The sequence below is a fragment of the Balaenoptera ricei genome, chromosome X (genome assembly GCF_028023285.1).
Source record: "Balaenoptera ricei isolate mBalRic1 chromosome X, mBalRic1.hap2, whole genome shotgun sequence".
In the NCBI taxonomy this organism is placed as follows: Eukaryota; Metazoa; Chordata; class Mammalia; order Artiodactyla; family Balaenopteridae; genus Balaenoptera; species Balaenoptera ricei.
In genome coordinates this window covers 117089675-117104743 of record NC_082660.1, presented here as the reverse complement: position 1 = coordinate 117104743, position 15069 = coordinate 117089675, and the positions used below count along the sequence as shown (strand labels likewise).

The following is a 15069-nucleotide window of genomic DNA, read 5'->3' as shown; positions in this document are numbered from 1 at the left end:
AAGGACAGAAAGGGTGCTCAATAAATGTTGGAAGGATAAATATGTAGATTCATTAAAAGAAACAGAGGTAAGTGAAAGACATGGTCCCTGCTCTGTAAGTGGTCACCACCCAGCAGGTAGAAGAGGAGAGGACCTCTGAATACAAATAACTTTAAACAAGTCAGACAAGCAAGTCTTGCCACTCTATTACAGAACCCAGTGAACAACTGAGAGATGTATTTTGACCAGGGGATCTTGAGTTCACTTGACAGATTTATATTTTGTTCCAAATTTCCTGTATTGTCTTCAATAGAGGCTTTTATTTTGTCTTGGAATTTCATGATTTGATGACCAGTTTCATTTTTCTGCTAGCCAATTTTTTTTTCTCACCATGAAAAGGGACTAATATTAAAAATCAAAGTAGAGTTGTTTTTGTTGGGAGAAGAGGAAAAATGAGAAGGTAGAGGAATGGTAACTGAATTTTCTGAATCTGAAACTGATATGGATGTTCTGACAATTACCAGGCAACTTTCAAGAATATCATGATGGAGTATTAGAAGTTGGAGTTATCCTAGATAATTGAGTTATGAGGGGCAATGTGGTGTTTAAGGGTATGGGCTCTGCAGACAGACATGGGTTTGAATCTTGCCCTTGCTACTTCATGTGACCTTGGCCAAACCATCTAACTTCTCTGAGTTTTACTTTTGTCATTTATAAAATAATTTCTACTCTAGAGTGATGTTATGGATATTAAATGAGATGATTGATAAAACATTATCCTTGGTATACAGTAAGTATTCGATAAATTTACTTCTATTCTATTAATATTACAGGGGCCTGAATATGATGCTCAAGTGATGTAGGCATTGACTAGAAGTTGGACAAAATGGCTTTTTAAGTTATTCCAGGCCTGAGACTCTGAGTTTATAATTCTTTGGCCGAGGGGAAAATAAACTTTACTTACCATTGCCTGTGCTGATCAGATAACCTCAAAGCCCAGACACACTGCATAATTCTCCGACAGCAATAACTCAGCTGGCAGTTCCCAGGCAGAGATGTAGGAGAAAGTCCAATATCCGGGAAGCGCTAGGATCTACAACTTCCTGTGGTCTGCCTAGTGAAATTTGACCAGATAAGAACAGTTAATAAGAAGCTCTCGAGATATAAAAGCTCCTTTTATCTCTGAATGTGAATATTATTGATGTTAAATACCTGAATGGATGAGGTTAATTTGAATAGTCTTCTATTGTTGCAAGAAATATGGAAAACTATTCAGGGAAACTTGAAAAACTCTTCTTCATACCTGTGGCATGAACTGAAAGAAATTATTTTCTTATTCTGAAAAAATGATGGCTCCACTGCCTGTGTGAGGTAGAAGCTTTTAAGGACTGGACCCAGAGACACCCCATTGTGGTATCTAAGAAGAGATCAGGTCTCATATTCTGGACCTGCCTTCTGTAACACTTTGCAAGTCATGCCAGATTCCTATCAAGGCCGAACAATTTACCTTGAGGTCCCCAAATATTTCCAACTGCCGTTAATGACTTGAATAAGAAAGCATTGCATTGCAATGAAAACATTTAATGGCTATAAATTCAATTTCCAAGAAGCTTTTCTCTTTTGGATACTCAAGGGGCAGGGTCTCTGGGCAATGACTTATTATTTCCCTTACCTGCTCTGCAATGATTACAGAGACTATCCAGGAAAATATTTTGATAACTTGATTCTCCTAGTAATCCTTCCCCCTTTTCATTTCTTGAAACAATTTTCTAAGTGTGATCACATACCCTCTTTTCTCCTTCCATCATACAGGGGTGAATTTACTATAAAATATCAAATGTTGCTTTCATGTCTCAAACTCCCTTTGTGAGCAAACCCAGGCTATGGGCCTGATAAATATTCAGCAAGAAAGCAGCGTGGCATAGTATTTGAGTGAGAGCTCCGTTGTCAGGCAAACCTGAGTTGAATTTCCAGATCTGCCACCTACTAAATGTGTGACCTCTCGGCATCTCAGTTTCTTCATCTGAAAAATAAATATGAATATAGTAATACTTATCTAATAGGGTTGTTTTGGGGATAAAATATAACAATGCACAGCAGTGCCTGATTAAAGTGTTCAGTAAATGGTAGCTACTATTATCGAGAAGCAGATCTCTTCATCAAGTTCGCAAGATGAGAGGTTGTAGCTGAAATGGTAAATGTGTATGCAAGTACTTTATGAAGTATTAGGTCATTCTGAGAGTATACCATCAATTATTCTGTTGAGTTGGCATATCCTAAGATTAGACGTATTTATGAAGGGCTGCAACGGTAGTCCCTTAATACCCCTTCAACTTCTGGGACTATAGCTATATCAGGGTATGCTTAGACAGTAGCAATCAGGAAACTAAAATCCTAGGTCATTAAAGCAAAACAGGTAGAAAAATAGCCTTTAGTTATGGTACCACAAGACAGGTTAAGCACTGGGGTATAATATCTTGTGCCTGTCTTACTGTTTCACTTCTCTAGCAAAAGGTTGACAGCTCCATATTTGGCTTTTCCAACAAACATAATAAACCCAATGAGGTGGTTGAAATGCATTTATACTTCTTGCTTTTGGGGATATGGCTTGGACAAGTTGGACAGCAAAGTTGAAGTATTCTATGAAGAACTCCCATTCTTTTAGGAGTTGGAGACACATCTGAGACCTGCACCTGAAGGGAGAAAAAGGGAGGCTGGAAGACAGTGGGTTAGCTTCTCATACACCTGGGACTGGACTTGAAGTGCTAAGAGTATGGAATTGCTCATTTTTGTTGTTGGAGTATCAGTTGCCTACTATAAAGGTGTTTGCTGAGACAATGAGATCTAGGTCTGAAGACACCTGAATAAACTTGAAATAAAACTTTAGGCAATCCATTAGCCTCTCTGAGACTAAGATTATTTTTTCTTTTTCTTTCTTTAAAATTGAAGTGAGATTTACATATAGTGAAATACACTAAATGTAAAACTGAGGAATTATGAAAAATGTATATACCTGTGTAACCACAACCTCAGTAAAGATATAGAATATTTCTACCACCCCCCAAAATTCTTTTGTGTTCCCTTCCAGTCAATCTCTACTGCCACTGGCAGCCACTATTTTATTTTATATTCCCCCAGATTAGTTTTGCCAGTTCTTGAATGTCATATGCATGGAAGCATATAGAATGCACATTTTTGTATGTAGCTTCTTTTACTTAATGTAATGTTTTTGAGATTTATCCATGGTGTTTCATGTATTAATTGCTTATGATTTCTTACTATTGAGGAATAGACCATTGTATGAATATATCACAATTGTTTTATCTATTCCCCTATTGATAGAATTTGAGTTGTTTCTGATTTGGAGCTATATTGAATAATGCTGCTATAAACATTCATGTACAAGTCATTTTGTCGACATTTGTTTTCACTTCTCCTAGGTAAATACCTAGGAGTCTAATGGCTGTGTCAGAGTAGATATAGGTTTAATTTTAAAGAAGTTTTCAGATGTTTTTTGAAATTGTTTATAAAATTTTACATGGCCACCAGCAATATATGAGTTCCATTTGCTTCATATCCTTGCCAATATTGGTGTTGTTGGTATTTTTAATTTTAGCCATCTGGTGGTATGTGGTAGTATCTCATTGGGTTTTTTAAAAAAACTATTTTGAAATAACTTTATATTTAGAAAAATTATAATGATAGTACAGAGAGTTCCCATACACTTTTCACCCTAACATCACCCTCCTATTGTGGTTTCAATTTATACTTCACTAATGACAAATAATGCTGAGTACATTTCATATGACTATTGGTGATTTAGAATCTTTCTTTGTGAAGTATGTGCTCAAGTTCTTTGCTTATTTTTATTGAGTTGTCTTTTTGTTATTGATTTTTAGGAGTTTCTTATATATCTCAAATGTAGTATTTTGTCAAATGTGAACGTTGTATTTTCTCAGTCAGTGGTTTGCCTTTTCACTTCCTTAATGGTATTTTTGAAGAAGTTTTAAATTTTGATGAAGTTCAGCGTATCCATTTATAAATGATTAGTGCTTTTTGTGATCTGTCCAGGAAATCTTTACCACTGCCAATGTCATAGAGATATTCTATATTTTCTTCTAGAAGATTTACAGTTTTAACATTTACTTTGGTCTATGATCTATCTTCAATTAATTTTTTAGTATGGTGTGAGGTAAGAGTAGAGGTTCACTTTTCCCCCATATGGCATCTGTATTAGTTTTCTAGGACTGTCATAACAAATTACCACTATCTGGGTGGCTTAAAATAATAAAATTTGTTGTTTCACATTTCCAGAAGCCAGAAATCGAGAATCAAGGTGTCAGCAGGTCTCTAGGGAAGAGTCCTTCCTTACCTCTTCCAGCTTTTGGTGGCTCCAGGCCATCCGTGGCTTGTGATAGCATAACTGCAATCTCTGCCTCCATCTTCACATGGCCTTCTTCGTTATGTCTCTTGTTCTCTCCTCTTCTTGTAAGAACATCAGTCATTGGATTTAGGGCCCATTCTAAATCCAGTATGGCATCATCCTGAGCTCCTTAACTAATTACATCTGCAAAGAAACTTTCTCCAAATAACATCACATTCTGAGGTTCTGAGTGAAGATAATTTTTTTGGGGGGGGGAGAGATACTAATCAACCCACTGCAATTTCCAATTGTTCCTCTACCATTTCTTGAAAAGACTATCTCTTTACCACCAAATTACCTTGTAATCTTTGTCAAAATTCAATAGCTCTTATAGGTGAGGCTCCAGTTCTGTACTCTGTATTCTAATCTGTTCTATTTGCTCATGCTTAAAACAGTACTTAGCTCTAGAGTAAGTCCTAAAATCAGATAGTGTGAGTCCTCCAACTTTGTTTTCTTTTTCAAAATTGTTTGCCTATTCTAGATTCTTAGTTTTTGATATATATATTAGAAAAAAATGTCAATTTCTACAAAAACTCCTTTTGGGATTTTGACTAGATTGTGTGGAACATATAGATGAGTGTTGGGAGAATTAACATCTCATAGAAATGAAATTGATTTTTGTATATTGACCCTGTAGTTGGTGAACTTTATAAATTCACTTATTTTTTCTACTAGTTTTCTATATTCACAAATAGTTTAGAATTTTCTACATACAAGATTATGTTATTTGCAGATAAGGACAGTTTTCCAGTTTGATGGCCTTTATTTTATTTTCTTGCCATATTTTGCTAGCAAGAACCTCTTGTACAATATTGAATATAAAGCGGTGAGAGTTAACACCTTTAACTGCTTCCTAAACTCACCTGGAAATAATTCAGTATTTCACCTGATGGTGGTAACTGTGAAGGTTTTGTCACTGTTCTTGTTTATTTATTTATTTATTTATTTATTTAGTGTGTTATTTTATTATTATTATTTTTAACATCTTTATTAGAGTATAATTGCTTTACACTGGTGTGTCAGTTTCTGCTTTATAACAAAGTGAATCAGTTATACATATACATATGTCCCCATATCTCTTCCCTCTTGGGTCTCCCTCCCTCCGAACCTCCCTATCCCACCCCTCTAGGTGGTCACAAAGCACCGAGCTGGTCTCCCTGTGCTATGCGGTTGCTTCCCACTAACTATGTATTTTATGTTTGGTAGTGTATATATGTCCATGCCACTATCTCATTTGGCCCCAGCTTACCCTTCCCCCTCCCCATGTCCTCAAGTCCATTCTCTAGTAGGTCTGCATCTTTATTCCCATCTTGCCCCTAGGTTCTTCTGACCATTTTTTTTTCTTAGATTCCATATATATGTGTTACCATACGGAATATGTTTTTCTCTTTCTGACTTACTTCACTCTGTATGACAGTCTCTAGGTCCATCCACCTCACTACAAATAACTCAGTTTCGATCCTTTTTATGGCTGAGTAATATTCCATTGTATATATGTGCCACATCTTCTTTATCCATTAATCTGTCGATGGACACTTAGGTTGCTTCCATGTCCTGGCTATTGTAAATAGAGCTGCAATGAACATTGTGGTACATGACTCTTTTTGAATTATGGTTTTCTCAGGGTATATGCCCTGTAGTGGGATTGCTGGGTCGTATGGTAGTTCTATTTTTAGTTTTTTAAGGAACCTCCATATTGTTCTCCATAGTGGCTGTACCAATTTACATTCCCACCAACAGTGCAAGAGGGTTCCCTTTTGTCCACACCCTCTCCAGCATTTATTGTTTGTAGATTTTTTGATGATGGCCATTCTGACCGGTGAGAGATGATATCTCATTGTAGTTCTGATTTGCATTTCTCTAATGATTAATGATGTTGAGCATTCTTTCATGTGTTTGTTGGCAATCTGTATATCTTCTTTGGAGAAATGTTTATTTATGTCTTCTGCCCATTTTTGGATTGGGTTTTTTGTTTTTTTTGATATTGAGCTGCATGAGTTGCTTGTATGTTTAGGAGATTAATCCTTTGTCAGTTGCTTCGTTTGCAAATATTTTCTCCCACTCTGAGGGTTGTCTTTTGGTCTTGTTTATGGTTTCCTTTGCTGTGCAAAAGCTTTTAAGTTTCATTAGGTCCCATTTGTTTATTTTTGTTTTTATTTCCATTTCTCTAGGAGGTGGGTCTAAAAGGATCTTGCTGTGATGTATGTCATAGAGTGTTCTGCCTATGTTTTCCTCTAAGAGTTTGATGGTGTCAGTCCTTACATTTAAGTGTTTAATCCATTTTGAGTTTATTTTTGTGTATGGTGTTAGGGAATGTTCTAATTTCATTCTTTTACATGTAGCTGTCCAGTTTTCCCAGCACCACTTATTGAAGGGGCTGTCTTTTCTCCACTGTATATTCTTGCCTCCTTTATGAAAGATAAGGTGACCTTATGTGTGTGGGTTTATCTCTGGGCTTTCTATCCTGTTCCATTGATCTATATTTCTGTTTTTGTGCCAGTACCATACTGTCTGGATTACTGTAGCTTTGTAGTATAGTCTGAAGTCAGGGAACCTGATTCCTCTAGCTCCGTTTTTCTTTCTCAAGATTGCTTTAGCTATGCGGGGTCTCTTGTATTTCCATACAAATTGTGAAATTTTTTGTTCTAGTTCTGTGAAAAATGCCAGTGGTAGTTTGATAGGGATTGCATTGAATCTGTAGACTGCTTTGGGTAGTAGATTCATTTTTACAATGTTGATTCTTCCAATCCAAGAACATGGTATATCTCTCCATCTGTTTGTATCATCTTTAATTTCTTTCATCAGTGTGTTATAATTTTCTGTATACAGGTCTTTTGTCTCCTTAGGTAGGTTTATTCCTAGATATTTTATTCTTTTTGTTGCAATGGCAAATGGGAGTGTTTTCTTAATTTCACTTTCAGATTTTTCATCATTAGTGCATAGGAATGCAAGAGATTTCTGTGCATTAATGTTGTATCCTGCTACATTGCCAAATTCATTGATTAGCTCTAGTAGTTTTCTGGTAGCATCTTTAGGATTTTCTATGTATAGTAACGTGTCATCTGCAATCAGTGACAGCTTTAATTCTTCTTTTCCGATTTGGATTCCATTTATTTCTTTTTCTTCACTGATTGATGTGGCTAAAACTTCCAAAACTATGTTGAATAATAGTGGTGAGAGTGGGCAACCTTGTCTTGTTCCTGATCTTAGTGGAAATGGTTTCAGTGTTTCACCATTGAGGATGATGTTGGCTGTGGGTTTGTCATATGTGGCCTTTATTATGTTGAGGAAAGTTCCCTCTATGCCTACTTTCTGGAGGGTTTTTATCATAAATGGGTTTTGAATTTTGTCGAAAGCTTTCTCTGCATATAGTGAGATGATCATATGGTTTTTCTCCTTCAGTTTGTTAATATGGTGTATCACGTTGATTGATTTGCGTATATTGAAGAATCCTTGCATTCCTGGGATAAACCCCACTTGATCATAATGTATGATCCTTTTAATGTGCTTTTGGATTCTGTTTGCTAGTATTTTGTTGAGGAGTTTTGCATCTGTGTTCATCAGTGATATTGGCCTGTAGTTTTCTTTCTTTGTGACATCTTTGTCTGGTTTTTTGTATCAGGGTGATTGTGGCCTCATAGAATGAGTTTGGGAGTGTTCCTCCCCTGCTATATTTTGGAAGAGTTTCAGAAGGATAGGTGTTAGCTCTTCTCTAAATGTTTGATAGAATTCGCCTGTGAAGCCATCTCGTCCTGGGCTTTTGTTTGTTGGAAGATTTTTAATCAGTTTCAATTTCTGTCCTTGTGATTGTTCTGTTCATATTTTCTATTCTTCCTGGTTCAGTCTTCGAACGTTGTGCATTTCGAAGAATTTGTCCATTACTTCCAGGTTGTCAATTTTATTGGCATATAGTTGCTTGTAGTAATCTCTCATGATCCTTTTTATCTCTACAGTGTCAGTTGTTACTCCTCCTTTTTCATTTCTAATTCTATTGATTTGAGTCTTCTCCCTTTTTTCTTGATGAGTCTGGGTAATGGTTTATCAATTTTGTTTATATTCTCAAAGAACCAGCTTTTAGTTTTTATTTATCTTTGTTATTATTTCCTTCATTTCTTTTTCATTTATTTGTGACCTGATCTTTATGATTTCTTTCCTTCTGCTAACTTTGCGGGTTTTTTGTTTTTCTTTCTCTAATTGCTTTAGGTGTAAGGTTAGGTTGTTTATTTGAGATGTTTCTTGTTTCTTGAGGTAGGATTGTATTATTATAAACTTCCCTCTTAGAACTGCTTTTGCTGCATCCCATAGGTTTTCTATCATGTTTTCATTGTCATATGTTTCCAGGTAGTTTTTGATTTCCCCTTTGATTTCTTCAGTGATCTCTTGGGTATTAAGTAGTTTGTTGTTTAGCCTCCATGTGTTTGTATTTCTTACAGATTTTTTCCTGTAATTGTTATCTAGTCTCATAACGTTGTGGTCGTAAAAGATACTTGATATGATTTCAATTTTCTTAAATTTACCAAGGCTTGATTTGTGACCCAAGATATGATCTATCCTGGAGAATGTTCCATGAGCACTTGAGAAGAATGTGTATTCTGTTGTTTTTGGATGGAATGTCCTATAAATATCAATTAAGTTCATCTTGTTTAATGTATCATTTAAAGCTTGTGTTTCCTTATTTATTTTCATTTTGGACGATCTGTCCATTGTTGAAAGTGGGGTGTTAAAGTCTCCTACTATGATTGTGTTACTGTCGATTTCCCCTTTTATGGCTGTTAGTATTTGCCTTATGTATTGAGGTGCTCCTATGTTGGGTGCATAAATATTTACAATTGTTATATCTTGTTCTTGGATTGATCCCTTGATCATTATGTAGTGTCCTTGTTTGTCTCTTGTAATTGTCTTTGTTTTAAAGTCTATTTTGTCTGATATGCGAATTCCTACTCCAGCTTTCTTTTGATTTCTATTTGCGTGGAATATCTTTTTCCATCCCCTCACTTTCAGTCTGTATGTGTCCCTAGGTCTGAACTGGGTCTCTTGTAGACAGCATATATACGGTCTTATTTTTGGATCCATTCAGCCAGCCTGTGTCTTTTGGTGGGAGCATTTAATCCATTTACATGTAAGGTAATTATCGATATGTATGTTCCTATTACCATTTTCTGAATTGTTTTGGGTTTATTATTGTAGGTCTTTTCCTTCTCTTGTGTTTCCTGCCTAGAGAAGTTCCTTTAGCATTTGTTGTAAAGCTGGTGTTGTGGTGCTGAATTCTGTTAGCTTTTGCTTGTCTCTAAAGCTTTTAATTTCTCCGTCAAATCTGGATGAGATCCTTGCTGGGTAGAGTCATCTTGGTTGTAGGTTTTTCCATTTTATTACTTTAAATATATCTCCCTTCTGGCCTGTAGAGTTTCTGCTGAAAGATCAGCTTTTAACCTTACGGGGATTCCCTTGTATGTTATTTGTTGTTTTTCCCTTGCTGCTTTTACTCTTTTTTTTTTATTTTTATTTTTTTTTAAATTAATTAATTAATTTATTTTATTTATGGCTGTGTTGGGTCTTCGTTTCTGTGCGAGGGCTTTCTCTAGTTGCAGCAAGTGGGGGCCAGTCTTCATCGCGGTGCGCGGGCCTCTCATTATCGCGGCCTCTCTTGTTGCGGAGCACAGGCTCCAGACATGCAGGCTCAGTAATTGTGGCTCACGGGCCTAGTTGCTCCGCGGCATGTGGGATCTTCCCAGACCAGGGCTCGAACCCGTGTCCCCTGCACTGGCAGGCAGACTCTCAACCACTGCGCCACCAGGGAAGCCCCCCTTGCTGCTTTTAATATTTTTTCTTTGTATTTAATTTTTGATAGTTAGATTAATATGTGTCCTGGCGTGTTTCTCCTTGTATTTATCCTGTATGGGACTCTCTGTGCTTCCTGGACTTGATTAATTATTTCCTTTCCCATATTAGGGAAGTGTTCAACTATAATCCCTCCAAATATTTTCTCAGTCCCTTTCTTTTTCTCTTCTTCTTTTGGGACCCCTATAATTCGAATGTTGGGGCGTTTACTGTTGTCCCAGAGGTCTCTGAGACTGTCCTCAATTCTTTTCATTCTTTTTTCTTTATTCTGCTCTGCAGTAGTTATTTCCACTATTTTATCTTCCAGGTCACTTATGCGTTCTTTTGTCTCAGTTATTCTGATATTGATCCCTTCTAGAGAATTTTTAATTTCATTTATTGTGTTGTTCATCTCTGTTTGTTTGCTCTTTATTTCTTCAAGGTCCTTGTTAAACATTTCTTGTATTTTCTCCATTCTATTTCCAAGAGTTTGGATCATCTTTCCTATCATTTCTCTGAATTATTTTTCATGTAGACTTCCTATTTCCTCCTCATTTGTTAGGTCTGGTGGGTTTTTACCTTGCTCCTTCATCTGCTGTGTGTTTCTCTGTCTTCTCATTTTGCTTAACTTACTGTGTTTGGTGTCTCCTTTTCATAGGCTGCAGGTTCGTAGTTTTCGTTGTTTTTGGTGTCTGTCCCCAGTGGCTAAGGTTGGTTCAGTGGGTTGTGTAGCCTTCCTGTTGGAGGGGACTAGTGCCTGTGTTCTGGTGGATGAGGCTGGATCTTGTCTTTCTGGTGGGCAGGTCCACGTCTGGTGTTGTGTTTTGCGGTGTTTGTGACCTTATGATTTTAGGCAGCCTCTGTGCTAATGGATGGGGTTGTGTTCATGTCTTGCTAGTTGTTTGGCATGGGGTGTCCTGCACTGTATCTTGCTGGTCGTTGAGTGGAGTTGGTTCTTGGCGTTGAGATGGAGATCTCTGGGAGATTTTCACCGTTTGATATTACGTGTAGCTGGGAGGTCTCTTGTGAACCAGTGTCCTGAACTTGGCTCTCCCACCTCAGTGGCACAGCCCTGATGCCTGGCTGGAGCACCAAGAGCCTGTCCTCCAAACGGCTCAGAATAAAAGGGAGAAAAAAAGGAAAGAAAGAAAGAAGATAAAATAAAATAAAATAAAGTTATTAAAATAAAAAATAATTATTAAAAAAAAATTTTTTTAAGTAAAAAAAAAAAAAAAAAAGGACAGACAGACCCTAGGACAAATGGTAAAAGCAAAGCTATACAGACAAATCACACACAGAAGCATAAACATACACCCTCAGAAAAAGAGAAATAGGGAAATATATATATGTATTGTTGTTCCCAAAGTCCACCTCCTCAATTTGGGATGATTCGTTGTCTATTCAGGTATTCCACAGATGCAGGGTACATCAAGTTGATTGTGGAGATTTAATTCTCTGCTCCTGAGGCTACTGGGAGAAATTTCCCTTTCTCTTCTTTGTTTGCACAGCTTCCGGGTTTCAGCTTTGGATTTGGACCCGCCTCTGCGTGTAGGTCACCTGAGGGCATCTGTTCTTCGCTCAGACAGGACCTGGTTAAAGAAGCAGCTGATTCGGGGGCTCTGGCTCACTCAGGCCGGGGGGAAGGAGGGGTACAGATGTGGGGCGAGCCTGCGACGACAGAGGCCGGCGGGACATTGCACCAGCCTGAGGCCTGCCATGCGTTCTCCAGGGGAAGTTGTCCCTGGATCACGGGACCCTGGCAGTGGTGGGCTTCACTGGCTCCCGGGAGGAGAGGTGTGGCTAGTGACCTGTGTTTGCTCACAGGCTTCTTGGTGGCTGTAGCACCAGCCTTAGCGTCTCATGCCAGTCTCTGGGGTCTGCGCTGATAGCCGTGGCTCGCGCCCATCTCTGGAGCTCCTTTAAGCGGCACTCTTAATCCCTTCTCCTCACGCCCCAGGAAACAAAGAGGTAAGAAAAAGTCTCTTCTCTCTTCGGCAGCTCCAGACTTTTTCCCGGACTCCCTCCTGGCTAGCTGTGGCGCACTAGCACCCTTCAGGCTGTGTTCACGCAGCCAACCCCAGTCCTCTCCCTGGGATCCGACCTCCGAAGCCCCCGAGCCTCAGCTCCCGAGCCTCAGCTCCCAGCCCCCACCCGCCCCGGCGGGTGAGCATAGAAACGTCTTGGCATGTGAGTGCTGGTCGGCACTGATCCTCTGTGTGGGAATCTCTCCGCTTTGCCCACCGCACCCCTGTTGCTGCACTCTCTTCCATGGCCCAGAAGCTCCCCTCCTCCACAACCTGCAGTCTCCACCTGAGAAGGGGCTTCCTAGTGTGTGGAAACCTTTCCTCCTTCACAGCTCGCTCCTACTGGTGCAGGTCCCGTCCCTATTCTTTTGTGTCTGTTTTTTCTTTTTTCTTTTGCCCTACCCAGGTACGTGGGGAGTTTCTTGCCTTTTGGGAGGTCTAAGGTCTTCTGCCAGCATTCTGTAGGTGTTCTGTAGGAGTTGTTCCAGCTGTAGATGTATTTCTGATGTATTTATGGGGAGGAAGGTAATCTCTGTGTCTTACTCTTCCGCCATCTTGAAGTTCCCTATTTATTTATTTTTGGTAGATACTATTAATCAGGTTGAGGATGTTCTCTTCCATTTCTAGTTTGCCAAATGTCTTTATAATTAACAGGTGTTGAATTTGATAAAAATCTTTTTCTGCATCCACTAAAATGATCATAAGGTGTTTCTCTTTTATTCTGTTTACATAGCTAATAACGTTTATTTATTTATTTATTTATTTATTTCTAGCATCTTTATTGGCGTATAATTGCTTTACAATGGTGTGTTAGTTTCTGCTTTATAACAGTGAATCAGTTATACATATACGTATATCCCCATATCTCTTCCCTCTTGCGTCTCCCTCCTTCCCACCCTCCCTATCCCACCCTTCTAGCTGGTCACAAAGCACCGAGGTGATCTTCCTGTGCTATGTGACTGCTTCCCACTAGCCATCTATTTTACATTTGGTAGTGTATATATGTCCATGCCACTCTCTCACTTTGTCGCAGCTTACCCTTCCACCTCCCTGTGTCCTTAAGTCCGTTCTCTAGTAGGTCTGCGTCTTTATTCCTGTCTTGCCCCTAGGTTCTTCATGACCTTTTTTTTTAAATTTAGATTCCGTATATATGTTAGCATATAGTATTTGTTTTTCTCTTTCTGACTTACCTCACTCTGTATGACATACTCTAAGTCCATCCACCTCACTACAAATAACTCATTTTCGTTTCTTTTTATGGCTGAGCAATATTCCATTGTATATATGTGCCACATCTTCTTTATCCATTAATCTGTCGATGGACACTTAGGATGCTTCCATGTCCTGGCTATTGTAAATAGAGCAGCAATGAACATTGTGGTGCATGACTCTTTTTGAATTGTGGTTTTCTCAGGGTATATGCCCATTAGTGGGATTCCTGGGTCATATTGTAGTTCTATTTTTAGTTTTTTAAGGAACCTCCATACTGTTCTTCATAGTGGCTGTCTCAATTTACATTCCCACCAACAGTGCAAGAGGGTTCCCTTTTGTCCACCCTCTCCAGCATTTATTGTTTGTAGATTTTTTGATGATGGCCATTCTGACCGGTGTGAGATGATACCTCATTGTAGTTCTGATTTGCATTTCTCTAATGATTAACGGTGTTGAGCATCCTTTCATGTGTTTGTTGGCAATCTGTATGTCTTCTTTGGAGAAATGTCTATTTAGGTCTTCTGCCCATTTTTGGATTGGATTGTTTGTTTTTTTGATGTTGAGCTGCATGAGCTGATTATAAATTTTGGAGATCAATCCTTTGTCAGTTGCTTCATTTCCAAATGTTTTCTCCCATTCTGAGTGTTGTCTTTTCATCTTGTTTATGGTTTCCTTTGCTCTGCAAAAGCTTTTAAGTTTCATTAGGTCTCATTTGTTTATGTTTGTTTTTATATCCACTTCTCTAGGAGGTGGTTCAAAAAGGATCTTGCTGCAATTCATGTCATAGAGTGTTCTGCCTATGTTTTCCTCTAAGAGTTTGATAGTGTCTGGCCTTACATTTAGGTCTTTAATCCATTTTGAGTTTATTTTTGTGTATGGTGTTAAGGAATGTTCTAATTTCATTCTTTTACATGTTGGTGTCCAATTTTCCCAGCACCACTTATTGAAGAGGGTGTCTTTTCTCCATTGTATATTCTTGCCTCCTTTATCAGAAATAAGGTGACCATATGTGCATGGGTTTATCTCTTGCCTTTCTATTCTGTTCCATTGATCTATATTTCTGCTTTTGTGCCAATACCATACTGCCTTGATTATTGTAGCTTTGTAGTATATTCTGAAGCCCAGGAGCCTGGAGCCTCCAGCTCCATTTTTCTTTCTCAAGATTGTTTTGGCTATTTGGGGTCTTTTGTGTTTCCATACGAATTGTAAAATTTTTTATTCTAATTCTGTGAAGAATGCCATTGGTAATTTGATATGGATTGCATTGAATCTGTAGATTGCTTTGGGTAGTATAGTCATTTTCACAATGTTGATTCTTCCAATCCAAGAACATGGTATATCTCTCCATCTGTTTGTATCATCTTTAATTTCTTTCATTAGTATCTTATAGTTTTCTGCATACAGGTCTTTTTTCTCCTTAGGTAGGTTTATTCCTAGGTATTTCATTCTTTTATTTACAGTGGTAAATGGGAGTGTTTCCTTAATTTCTCTTTCAGATTTTTCATCATTAGTGTATAGGAATGCAAGAGATTTCTGTGCATTAATTTTGTATCCTGTTACTTTACCAAATTCATTGATTAGCTCTAGTAGTTTTATGGTAGCGTCTTTAGGATT

At 38.1% G+C, this 15069-nt stretch overlaps 1 protein-coding gene and 1 pseudogene across 1 annotated transcript in view; one reads left to right on the top strand and one right to left on the bottom strand.

Annotated features, from left to right (window-relative positions):
- Positions 1 to 4421, bottom strand: part of LOC132357190 (olfactory receptor 13H1-like) — a 34099-nt pseudogene extending 29678 nt beyond the window's left edge.
- The window catches only part of IGSF1 (immunoglobulin superfamily member 1), a 444083-nt gene that overhangs the window by 155578 nt on the left and 273436 nt on the right, over positions 1 to 15069 (top strand). The gene's annotated exons all lie outside the window — the stretch shown is intronic.